The sequence below is a fragment of the Phymastichus coffea genome, unplaced genomic scaffold (assembly GCF_024137745.1).
Source record: "Phymastichus coffea isolate CEN01 unplaced genomic scaffold, Cenicafe_Pcof_1.1 PCOF00129, whole genome shotgun sequence".
Lineage (NCBI taxonomy): Eukaryota > Metazoa > Arthropoda > Insecta > Hymenoptera > Eulophidae > Phymastichus > Phymastichus coffea.
The window spans coordinates 108,565-120,552 of record NW_026706940.1 but is presented as its reverse complement, the minus strand read 5'-3'; positions in this window follow the sequence as shown (position 1 = coordinate 120,552).

Below are 11,988 nucleotides of genomic sequence, written 5' to 3'. Positions count from 1 at the left end.
AAGAAGAGAGAGAGAGAGAGAGAGAGAGAGAGGAAAGCACGGCACCACAAGCAGCAAGCGCGGCAGCGTCATTGCCGAGGCCAAACCCGACAAGACACACCTCTTGGCTGTAGTGCCCTCTTTTTCTCCCTTCGTGCTCGCGCTGCACTTTTAGACAGAGACAAACGCTACGCTTGCGAGTAGGAGTTGGGAGGATCTCTCGTTCGCTCTCTCTCTCTCTTTCGCGCACGCGAGCTTCCAAAAGCTCTGCATGCGCTGTGCTCGCATGCTTCTCGTATTTTTCCTCGCGCGCCAGCCCAACACTTTCGTGCTCTTTTTTTTTTGCTTTTTGGGAATTTTTGTACGAATAACGATGTCTCGTGTTGCAGATTCCGATGGACTTCGTTGCAGGCAAGTCAGACGATTTACAAGTCGGTACGACTGACAATGAATCTTTATTCCTTCCATTGGCTCGTTGATATGTTGGAGCGCATTCCTGAGAGCTAGTTTGCACAACATCCATCGACAGTGGCGTTTCATATTTATAAGAGGCTTCGAAAAGCGTTCAATCCTGGTCTCGCCGTGGCGCTTTCCTCATACGCGACGCGACTGTCTTATGTCAGTCTTCTTTTTCCGTCTCCCGGCCGCGAATTTCTTACGTGACGGCGTGCTCGCGGGTCAGCCGAAGAAACACGCCGACGCGCACCCGAAATAACAACGCGGAAATCCCGAAAGCCAGGGTAATTGCAGCTTAATGAAAACTCGCTGAAAAGGCGCGATTGTGCACTGCATGTAGCCGCGCGGCTAATTTCCATCGTCGCCGGGGCCCACGCGGGCAAAAAGGGACGCGCGTGTGTGCAAGCGAGCGAGGCGTGGGCGACGTCGTCGACGGAGACAGAAAACGAGCAACGCAGCGAAAAAGGGGGATGAAAGCGAATAACCGGCAAACGCGAATATGATAAAAGCCAAGAATAAGTCGCGTCGGAAATAGCCGCGAAGATGAGACAATGTAATATTGCGTAACGTCGTTTAAAGGTCCTCCTTCTTATCCGATAGCGCTTTCTCGGATTATATCGATATTTGGCTTCTTCTTCTCTTTGGATTTGAGAATAGATGTAGCTAAATATAATTTCTCGTTTGTATGTTAATCGGGGTTTTTCGTTGCTCTCTCTCTCTCTCTCTCGCTCTGCTATTTATCAAAACACATCGGTAATTAGCGCGCCGCGCGCGCCATTGTGTAAGCATTATTGTTTCTGCAAACAACTCGGCTACTACAAATATTTGTTTACTTCGATGTGCGTTCTTGAAAGCATATTAATAGTGTTAAGGTAATCAGCAGCGCTTATATAGACTGACCCGTCTAACTACGAGCGCAATACATTTTTCGTGTTTCTCTTTTCTCCTTACTTCGGATCTTGTCGTTCGTTTCTCACTGTTCGCAAGACATTTTTACAAATTTTTCGAGATATTGAAGGCGAACGATCTAATAGTCGTTTATTTTTGGCCTATAGCGAGCGTCGATATGGACCATGCGAAATAAACTCGGCTCTTCTAGAGTGTTTGACAACAATCGTGTAATTTTAAACTAATGACAAATACGTGAAATGCCTTTGCCAAATTTCGCTGACTAATACGAACTTGAAATAAACATCGAAATGACAAACAGCTGAGATACACGCATATGCTTAACAACTTGCACTCAAGAATCTTCGAAATTATTCCGGTGCTATGTATAATTTATATAATTGCTAGACTTATTCGCAAAATTGAAAGAATGTGGAGGTGTTAACGAGGTAAGCTTATTAGCCAATCAGACTCAATTTTCAAATAACTAGCTTCGAGTTTCGCCGTAATTTCATTAATGAAAGAAGATAAGGCGCCTCACATTTTCCCGCAACGCTCTATGACGTGCCAAAATTTTTAAATCCAAATATATAAAATGGGAATCTCGCATGTGTGCACTTCCATTTAATCCTGAAATAACTTTACGAGTATGAGACACTTTTATGCTCGAATCACGACGGCGATATAAATATCCAGGATTTATAAGTTGCTGAGACAATCAAAGTTGTGATAAGTACATAAAAAAATGTACCCGACGATAGGTTCATCAGACTCGCAGAGAGGAAAGGTTCAGTCACCTTTCGAGAAATTCTTAGCCACTGACTAATCGCGACAACGCAACGCGCATATGAGCCCGACCCACTGCTGACACATTTTTCTTCGAAATTCGAGTTACTATTTGCAATGATAAATAGACGACATCACTCGGCAAGAAAAACAGCATCCCAAGGAAACGTAGAGCTGAGGAGACGCGCGGACCAAGTTAGAACTCGTGGAGAAGGCTTCGAAAGGCGAGCGGCCAGCGGGTGGGAGAGATACATTCATGAGAGCACACCGGCGGTCGAGAATTGACGAACGGCTCGTTCACTTTCGCAAGCTATCGGGATAGGTGAAGGCGCAGGTGGCAAGTGTGATTGATTAGGAGCGAGCGCGGGCTATCAATTGAAGTCGCCTCCGGTTTCGCGCGCGCGAGGTGACCGGCGAAATTGCCATGCGCGCCGAGATGAAAATCGCAAGCTCCAGCGCCACGTCAGGGGCAAGGGGGAGAATTATGAGCGGAGAGAAAGACACTCGTCCACTATTAATAGGACCTCGGCTCGCGCGACTATTTTTAGGCCTGCGCCACTGGCCGTTCGGATAGGCGCGCTCGCGCAACGTATAAATGCCCCCAACCGGAGGCGAGACCCTCCGACTTTGAGAGGCACTCGCAGACAATGCCTTCGCAGTTGTATTTTTCCTAAATTGCGAGTGCTCCTGTCGTTTATCGAGCTTCTCGGATTTGCTGCCGAATGTAATTTAATATACTGCGAGAGCGAAATTTAAAAAATATCGATTGGAGCGCTGTCATGTTTCAGAATGCAGGTGTCAATCCGACGCAATTTTAACGTACGGAATCGAGTTTGGAGAGATATTTCATTCCAGCATCTTCCGCATCTCCCGCATTTCATTACAAGGACTGTCGTGTTACAGGGCGCAAAATTACCGGCTATTTTCGAAAGTAGCTAATCTTATCGCGCATTGAGATTGTAATCGTTGAATAACCAAACACAGCCACTTGACGAGCGAGGCTAGCTGATGCGACGAGCGGTCGATCAAAAACAAGGGGCCCTCGGCGAGAATCTCAGGGCGAGCCGGGCTGTTAAGTCGACCAGATTCAGCCGCGAATATGTACGCAGGCGCAGCGGTCGTCTGGCCGGCTGGCTGGCTCGCACAGCCACAGGCACGACGGTAACTGACCCGCAAACGTAATGGGCCGAAAGGGACGTTTCCGGCGCGGTAGCTTGCTCATCAATTTTGCACGCGTGCAATTTTGCGCGGCGCGTATTTTCGGCGGGATCGCTCCGCGAAATCGAGTTGCAATGATCGCTGCTACTTTTGTCGCGAATATAGAACTGCCACGCGGCCACGGAGTCCGAGATTATTTCGCGATGATTGGATTTGGTTGGCAAGCAGCGAGCGACATGGCTTTTTGCGTGTAGGCCGATTCGATTTAGCGAGGCGCCCGCTTGACGCGCTGCACTTCGTTATGCAGCGGTTATCTGCGTTTCCGGCTTTAATTGTCCTTTCGAGGTTTTTTGTTCGAGCGAGTCGCGGGCATTTGATTCGGATTAGGAAAGTCATCAGAGGTGTACCCGGCGCTTGATAAACAGTTTTGTCGCTAACTCGGTAACGTTCGAGAGGTGCGCGCAAAAGCGAGAACGGCAGTGAGACTGGTCTCACTATGTGCAGCGCCAACAATATATGGGTAATTCTTGGCTATTTCGATTGACTTGTAACCCTTAGGTTACGGATTTTTTTTTCATTTGGCACAATTGTTGTACACATAAAACTGAGATTTTTCCCAAATTTTGGAGACGATACATTAATTATATGAAAAGTTATTAACAATTAAAGAAAAATGATAAAAAATTTTCAAACGGCTATATTTTAAAAACTAATAAAGATATCGAAGTCGGATTTTTTTCAAAATACTTATAATGCCTTAAAATTTCGAAATAATTACAACAATAAACAATAAAAAATTTTTTTCGAAAGTTATTAACTTTTTGTTTAAACAATTGCTAATATCTCAAAAGGCATATTTTTTTTTTGAAAAATTCTTGCTCCTACGTATTCCTGAGGATTTTTGCTATCGAAATCATTCATAAAATTCAAGGGCCCGACATATCGGAAAGCGTAGCCCTAATCAAAAGAAGATGCCTCGGTGTCAGGTCGCTTTCGACCGTGAGTCCGCTGGAGCGCTACCGCAGCCTTACGCCGAGGCGTCTTCTTTTGATTAGGGCTACGCTTTCCGATATATCGGGCCCTTGAATTTTATGATTGATTTCGATAGCAAAAATCCTCAGGAATACGTAGGAGCAAGAATTTTTCAAAAAAAAAATATACTTTTTGAGATATTAGCAATTGTTTAAACAAAAAGTTAATAACTTTTGAAAAAAATTTTTTATTGTTTATTGTTGTAATTATTTCGAAATTTTAAGGCATTATAAGTATTTTGAAAAAAATCCGACTTCGATATCTTTATTAGTTTTTAAAATATAGCTGTTTGAAAATTTTTTATCATTTTTCTTTAATTGTTAATAACTTTTGATATAATTAATGTATCGTCTCCAAAATTTGGGAAAAATCTCAGTTTTATGTGTACAACAATTGTGCCAAATGAAAAAAAAATCCGTAACCTAAGGGTTACAAGTCAATCGAAATAGCCAAGAATTACCCATATACCTAGCTGTATTTCCGGCAAGGGGCCGCTGTGAGCCCTGTTTTTTACCTGATTAGCAGTTATACTTTCAAATTATCATTCATTCTATTTGCCTATTTTTTTTGCTTCCAAACTCTTATTTTGATTCATGATTTGATTTTTTTTATTTATATAATTTTTTAGCTTCAAATTAACTAATGCTAAGTAGTTTGCAAGAGAATTCTAGAATTATCGACGATAAATTATCTATAGTTATAGACGAATCATCTCGTGTGGGGTGTTTTTTGAGAAACAAAACGTACTGCTTAACGAATAAAAAGTTTTAAACATTTTAATTTGTGTTCGTAAACTAATTATGGATAATAGCGATTTTTATTAAGTATCCGACTATTTTGACTTTCATCATTTTCAACAGAAGTCTTCGATAAATATGAATAAGTTTCGATGACTTGTGAAGCACAACACCTTCCATGATAAGGGATGTCCTTTCGAATTATTTCGCAATATTGATAAAATTGTATACATAGATTACAGCACATTTGTGCCGTGTCACGAACAGATAGCATGCTCATGAATTAAAATAAAAAAAGCTAAAAAACTCATCAAGACTTGCAGTCTTGCGGCTTTTTTATTTTCCCTCTGGGGGGCTTGACCCCTTGACTTCGCCAGGGCATTCCTGCACTCGCTTTCATCCTCTTATCCTTTTCGGTAGCTCCGTTCTCAACTTTCCTCAAAGCTATGTCTTGCGATCGCGATTCATATATGATGAGTTCATCATTGCGACAATTTGAAATTATTTTAACATGGGTTACCTCAAAACAAACGATAAAAGATGGGAATTGTAGTTATAAATTTATTATATTCAAATAAAAATGGCTACAGTTTATTATAATAAAGCAATTTCTAAATATCAATATTATTTCAAGATCAGTGCAGATCAGTTTTTCATTACTGCGTGAGTCATAATTCGAAATTGATTGCTCACTGTTCTGAAAGAATTAATATTGACTAGATAACCAGACCAGTAAAGCTCGTGACGGTTTCAGAAATTCTCAGTATAATAAACTTCAATGCTTTATTTGTCTCCTTGTTCGGCATCGTACAATTCATTTTGTAAACTCGTTAACAATCGAACCCTAATAAAATAACCGACCAAGAATACTCTCAACGTAATGTTTCAAAATATCAATGACATAATATGATTCTGTATATACACACATTTAAGTAATTTTCATTCAATTTTATAATATTATCATTTTCATGCCTTACGAGGTGATCTCGTTGGCACAAAATTTTTTATAATATTTTTGCAGAGCCATTCTCATCGCATAATCTATCTGAAGGCCATGACTTTGAAGAGTAGAACATCTACAAGACCAAATTCGTAAACTCTTCGTGAAAGTAATATAAGCCAAATCTGTTCTACCTGTTATTGTCTATTGTGAAGTTAATATACATTGTATGACAAAGAAAACAACAGTATATTTATAAAATTCTAAAAACTCTAAGCAATTGTTGTGATTGCAATGTACAATCAGGACAAATTCGATGTGTTGGAAATATATAAGATGTGTAATCAACAGCAAAAAAGAAGAAAGGCTACTCAGCTATGATCTAAAACTCGAGTCTGATTAAGATGAATACAATACATGGCACTGAGCAAAACATCCGAAATATAACGCGCGAATGATCAATTAAGCGGGTGCAATGGGCGCATCGGATTTGTGTGTGTGCGTGTGCAGTACAGCATTCAAAGAATGTACGCGAAGTTAGGACATAGGTTTGGCACGACAGGTCGGTCCGTCACATTGACCCCGCATTCCTCGTCTTGCCGGCGAGTTGCACATACGCGCGCGAGATGATTTTCCTATTCTCGGACGCTGTGCGCCGCAGTACTTTGACCCAGTGCGCGGTGGACGGCGCGCCGGCGATTGTTCGATGACGATTTCCTTTCAGGCTTGCACGCGTCGGGCGTGGACGTGCGAAGTGTTGGCGATCAGCATCCGCGATTCGCATGCTCCGCCAAGCTTTATATTTGTACTTTTGGCCGACCGTTCATTTTACAGTCGAATCTTAACTATACGCACCCGCGCGAGTTTGTCTTCTCCGCGATTCCGACTGTTATCTCGCGCGGCAATCGTGGATGAGGCAACATTACAAACATTTACCATACGAATCAATCGCAATTCCAAAAATAATGAAGCAAAAGCGTTTTCTTGGAGTCTCATGCCTCGCAATCCAAAAGAATTTTTACACGCCGATATTTCCGTCCGGTATATAGCGTTTCAACGAAAATATTATCCTAGCCCGAGAGCGAAAAAAGCTCTCGCGAAATAATATTTTCGCAATCCAATGGTAAAAGACATGTTTCATGCGAAAAAAAAAAAAAATTTCCCAGAAATGGCTCGAGTATCGGGCGACGATATTCACAAGACGCGGAGCGATATCGTCGTGTAGCGCGCGGGCAGAGTCCACGCGCGAAGTTTTCCACCGATGAATAAAGTCGTTGCGATTCGGCAACCACTCAATTAACGAGCTTTCGCGTCGAGCTCATCGATCTCCGTCGTCGCGCGAGCCTGAGAAATAGAGAAATAACGGTAGAGGCGGGAGGGGGGGGGGGGGAGAAATGGCCTACTTGTCGGTCGCCGCGCTCTCTCGAAAATATTAGAATATCCCACGCGCGTAACACAATCCCCGCGGTGTGCCGGGGTAACCAAATTTAGCGTCCGACTGGCAGACGCGCGAGAGACACGTAGTCCTCCTTTTGCGTGACTCATTCTCGCGCCTACTCTCGTAGAGCTTTCGCGCGCTTCATTTCACATTCGACTGCCCGGCGCGTCGCGGCAAAAATCGACATGTTTCGCGAGCAGTTCCTCCTTCCGTTCGACGGAAGGAGGGGCAAGCTCGATTTCTTTCCGCGCGACGGATACTCATTAGCGCGACGCGCGAAGCTCTAGCAGCTCGCCGACTTTCATAAATTTTCGCGCTCCGCGAAGCATTGGCCAATCGCGAGCTTGCGTCCGCGGCCGGCTTTAAACTTAGAAAATAATCGAACAATATAACTTTTGGCAGTGTTAATTTTGATTCATGCCAAGTGTATTATTGCTTGCAAAATTTATTTATTATTTTGGAAATTCGCCCGGCGAAAACGGTTCGCGCGCTCGCTATTAATTCGTTACGTAACTGAGTGCTGTCGCGGCGCGAGCGCGCGTTCTCACTTGCTTGCCTCTTCGGCAAAGGCGCACGAAAGAGCAGCTTGCGCAGCTTTGTTGATGCGATTAAAAATAGACGTGTCAATTTCCAGGTGCGTTACCTCGCGTAAAATGCCGCTGATAGGTTTGACGGACAAGAATTTACGTTCACGTTTGGAATTTGAAAACTCGTTAATTTCAGACGTGTTTTGGATTTGCCTATGGTTATTGAGTTATCGTTATCATTCATGCGAAAAAAATAAATAAATATATAAATTGAATGCAATTGTTCGAGAATTGATTTCTTGAATATACATATTCGGATTCGCGATTTAGTGTACGATTTCAGAAATAAATCAGAGCCGTTATCAAAATAATGCTGCACACGCAATTTTTTAAGACTACGTCGCGCGGCAGCCATTAGAATTTCTGAAAATGTATATTTCCGTCAAATTGCGCTCGAAGCCACGACACCCGTGATCTATTTATAAGTCAAGTGTAAGAAGGTGTGCATGGTCAGCCGTGAGTCCAAAAGCAAGGCGAATTCCGAAAATACTCGTGTCCAAAAATAAAAATGACCGAAGACCGGTGGTAGCTCATTTCCTAGCCGAAGCTCCATCTCGCGCTCCGCTGAAAATTCGCACGTTACGGGCTTTCTCCAGCCAGGCTGCGCCACCACACTGGTCAACTCGATCCGATGAGTGCCGTGCTCCGCACGTTCGCCGTGACGACCGCCCCGCGAGCAGTCCTGCGTTCTTTTCGACCGTGGCGTGCAAAATTTTCCACCAAAGCGAACACTCTCCTATAATGCTCGCGCGGCATCAAACGGGACAAGCGTTGGATGCATGTGCGCGACGATCTATTTGAAGCAATGATGTTACGTGGCCCGACGGGGTGATTCAACGCACGGCTGGCCAGCTCGCGTGTGATTTTCAATACTTTGACGCATGTGTATCGCGTATACTTGAATCGCAAGCGCGAAATAAAGCTCGAATAGCGCAATTGCTCTTGCTTTATAAATAATTTTGGGCGGTGCTTTATTTGTATGGTCGGGCCGAGTCTCGGGAATTATTATTTGCCCTGTTTTCTCTGCCAACGGACGGGTTGGGGAAAAAAGTCTCGCGGTAAATCGTCCACCGACCAGCAACTTTTGCAATTTATTTTGGAATCGGCGCTCCGACTATTCGCGCCTATCAAATTGCGAGCGATCGGAATTCCAAAAGTTATCGCGACAAGCAATTTCAGCTAGATCATTCGTTCGATTTTTTAGACACCTCGGCAAAATCGCCAACTTCGTGTATTAACATTAATTAATAACGCCTAAACATTCCATTCGGTTGTCTACCTTTAGCACTTGGGAGAGCATGTTTACTTTGCTTGTTCGTTTACTTTGCTGATGCAAAATAAATCAACAAAGATAATAATTTTAGCAAAGGAGAATTTCGAATGAAACGCGGTAGAAGTGCATCTTTAACAGAATAAATAAGTTCGTTAAAATAAAAAGTGTAGCTCTGGAAATAAAAATATGGTAAATTCGAAAGGACAAATTTTTGTTGTACTGCTGAATTTATTTTCGATTCTGTATCCCGCTTATAACAATTCTGTTACTGTTTTTCTGCAGGCTTCGCGTTATCGTTATTTCTTCATCGCCTTTTTCCTTGTTATTCGTCGCTTGTCAGTCTCACTTTTATTTACAGAAATTCAATATTCAAAATATTATACTGCCAGTACGCGACTGTCGAATACCAGATCCATCCAAACACTTTTATCCGCGATAAATTAGAATCACGCAGCGGAGAAAGTAAATCGCGCTAACAAGAAATAAGGCGTTCAGCGTAAACGCACGCTTACACTCGATGCTCGGCGAGCATATCCGAGCAGCGATCGCGCGGATTAATTAGAAAACGCTCGCGAAACACTCTCTTAAAATACGTACCTCCCACGTTAAAGCGGGAAAATTAATGACGCCGTTGAGGATAAAAACCGTGGAGCGTCGCACGATCGCGAGGAGAAAAATCACAAAAATAACGCGACGCGCCGGGACGCGGAGAGCTCACGATAATTATTCGGAGGGAAGAGCGCGACAGACGCCCACGCGATCGACACCGCGATCGCGTGCTAGGCATCTAAGCCTCACGCCGAACGACGACGCGCGCTCACGAAATCGTGATATATGCTTGACTCGAGGAATGCGGGAAATAATCTCTTTTTTTTTCTTTTTCGCTTTTGAACTTGCGAGGGGGGAAAGATTTGTGTAGCAGGGATTTATTTAGTGGAAAATCTTATTAGTTTACCGCGCCTCTCTTCTTTGTTTTTTTTCCTCTAGCGTGCAGTTTATTTTTAAATGTTGGCATAGTTTCCAAAGTCTATTTTAAGCTTTTAGTGAAATCTTGGAAATAAATTTCGATTTTTATGGGTTAGCCATTATAGCTGTAGTCGTATGCCTGCTAATGAATTGCAATAGTGATTTATTAGAAAGTGTCGATAGAATTGGTAGATAGTGCTGACATTGTCATCAGCGAAAGGAACGACTACGGGAAAGTCCATGACTCTAGAACTGTCATAAATTGAAAAAATTATTATTGCCAGACGGCTGCAATAAACAATTTAGTTATTGGTGACGTTCCGATTATTGCGCGATTATTTATAAATATTAATAGTGCTTACGCGCGTTGCACTAGGAAAGAAGAGCCACTGAAGTTTCACGATAGCGGCACCTAAACTTAGCACGCAAATTTCGACTTCGGCCATCGGTCCGAATATCGCATCGCTCTCTCCAATGCCTCGGTGTAGTTTTCAAACAACAAGTGGAGCCGGGCGCAAGCATTTTATATTTCCTTTGCAGTCCCAAAGAGAGCAAAGCGCTCATGCGTTTCCCGATAGATGTAACCCGAGCGTATTGCAACGAAAAGCAGTGTGTATTTTGAGCCCGAAATCGCGCATACGCCTGCCACGTTAAAGGCTTATCGGTTAATTTTGGACGAGCTTTTTATAAAGTCCGTGCCAATAATACGCACGCATGTCGTTTATTATGCCACGTCGTTTTTCGCAAAATAATTCAAAACCGCCGACAGTGAGCGATGCTCATTTTTTTCTCTCTCTCTCTTTTTTTTCCGAACAGCTCGTGTCGTGCACGTCTTTCTTTGTTTTTTAAAGATCGGGCTTTTAAATTGATGCGGCGTGGTACGCTCTCGAAGCCGCGAGTATGAAGGTCTTTCAAAATAAACTTCCGTTAATTAGTTTTGAGCTCGATAAGAATTTGAATAATGTTATTTACACGCGAAAGATTGTAATAAATATACATAAATTGACCGATTCTCTTGCCAAAAATCTAAAGCGCGACACTCAGGAGACAATGTAGATCTAAATACAATGTTTGCAGTTCTTGCGAGATTCGGCATCCGTCAAGGCAGCTCTTAGCTGTAAAAACAAGGAGCCGTTGAAAGCTCTATTGCGCGTATACGCACCAAGATTAAAAAACTGTCAGTGAACGGCGGACGGGCGACAGATTTTTCAGTCAGCTTGTACGACGCCGACAATGAGCAACGACCGTTCGTTGCCGTGCGAGAATTACCTGGACTAATAAGAGAATGTAGGTTGAAAGACGAGAATTAACGTTCCTGCGATTCGAGTGCGAAAACTGAGTCAGCGGCCTGCGATGTAAATTACGAAAATGTCATTAGGACTTAAGCTGGCCTTCGGCCATCGATAATATCATTAACGCGTTAAATTTAGACGCGAGGAAAGCCATAAACAACAATTCCTCCTATATTTTTTTTCTTTCGCCCGTGTCCGAAAAAAAGCGCGTTTGTTATTTCGACTGACGGGATTCTGTTCGTTAGACTAGCGCTATGACGACGACGACGACGACGACGAAAGTAAGATAAATAGTGCTGCGTTCCGTTCATCAACTAGCCGAAAAATTGATCGACGTATTTTTCCTCGGTACCGTTCACGATAAATCCAATTCGTGAGTTTTTCTTGGTGTTATTGATGTTTGTCATTATTTGGAAATTGTTCATTGACCGATTGACTTGGATAGATCAACCGATA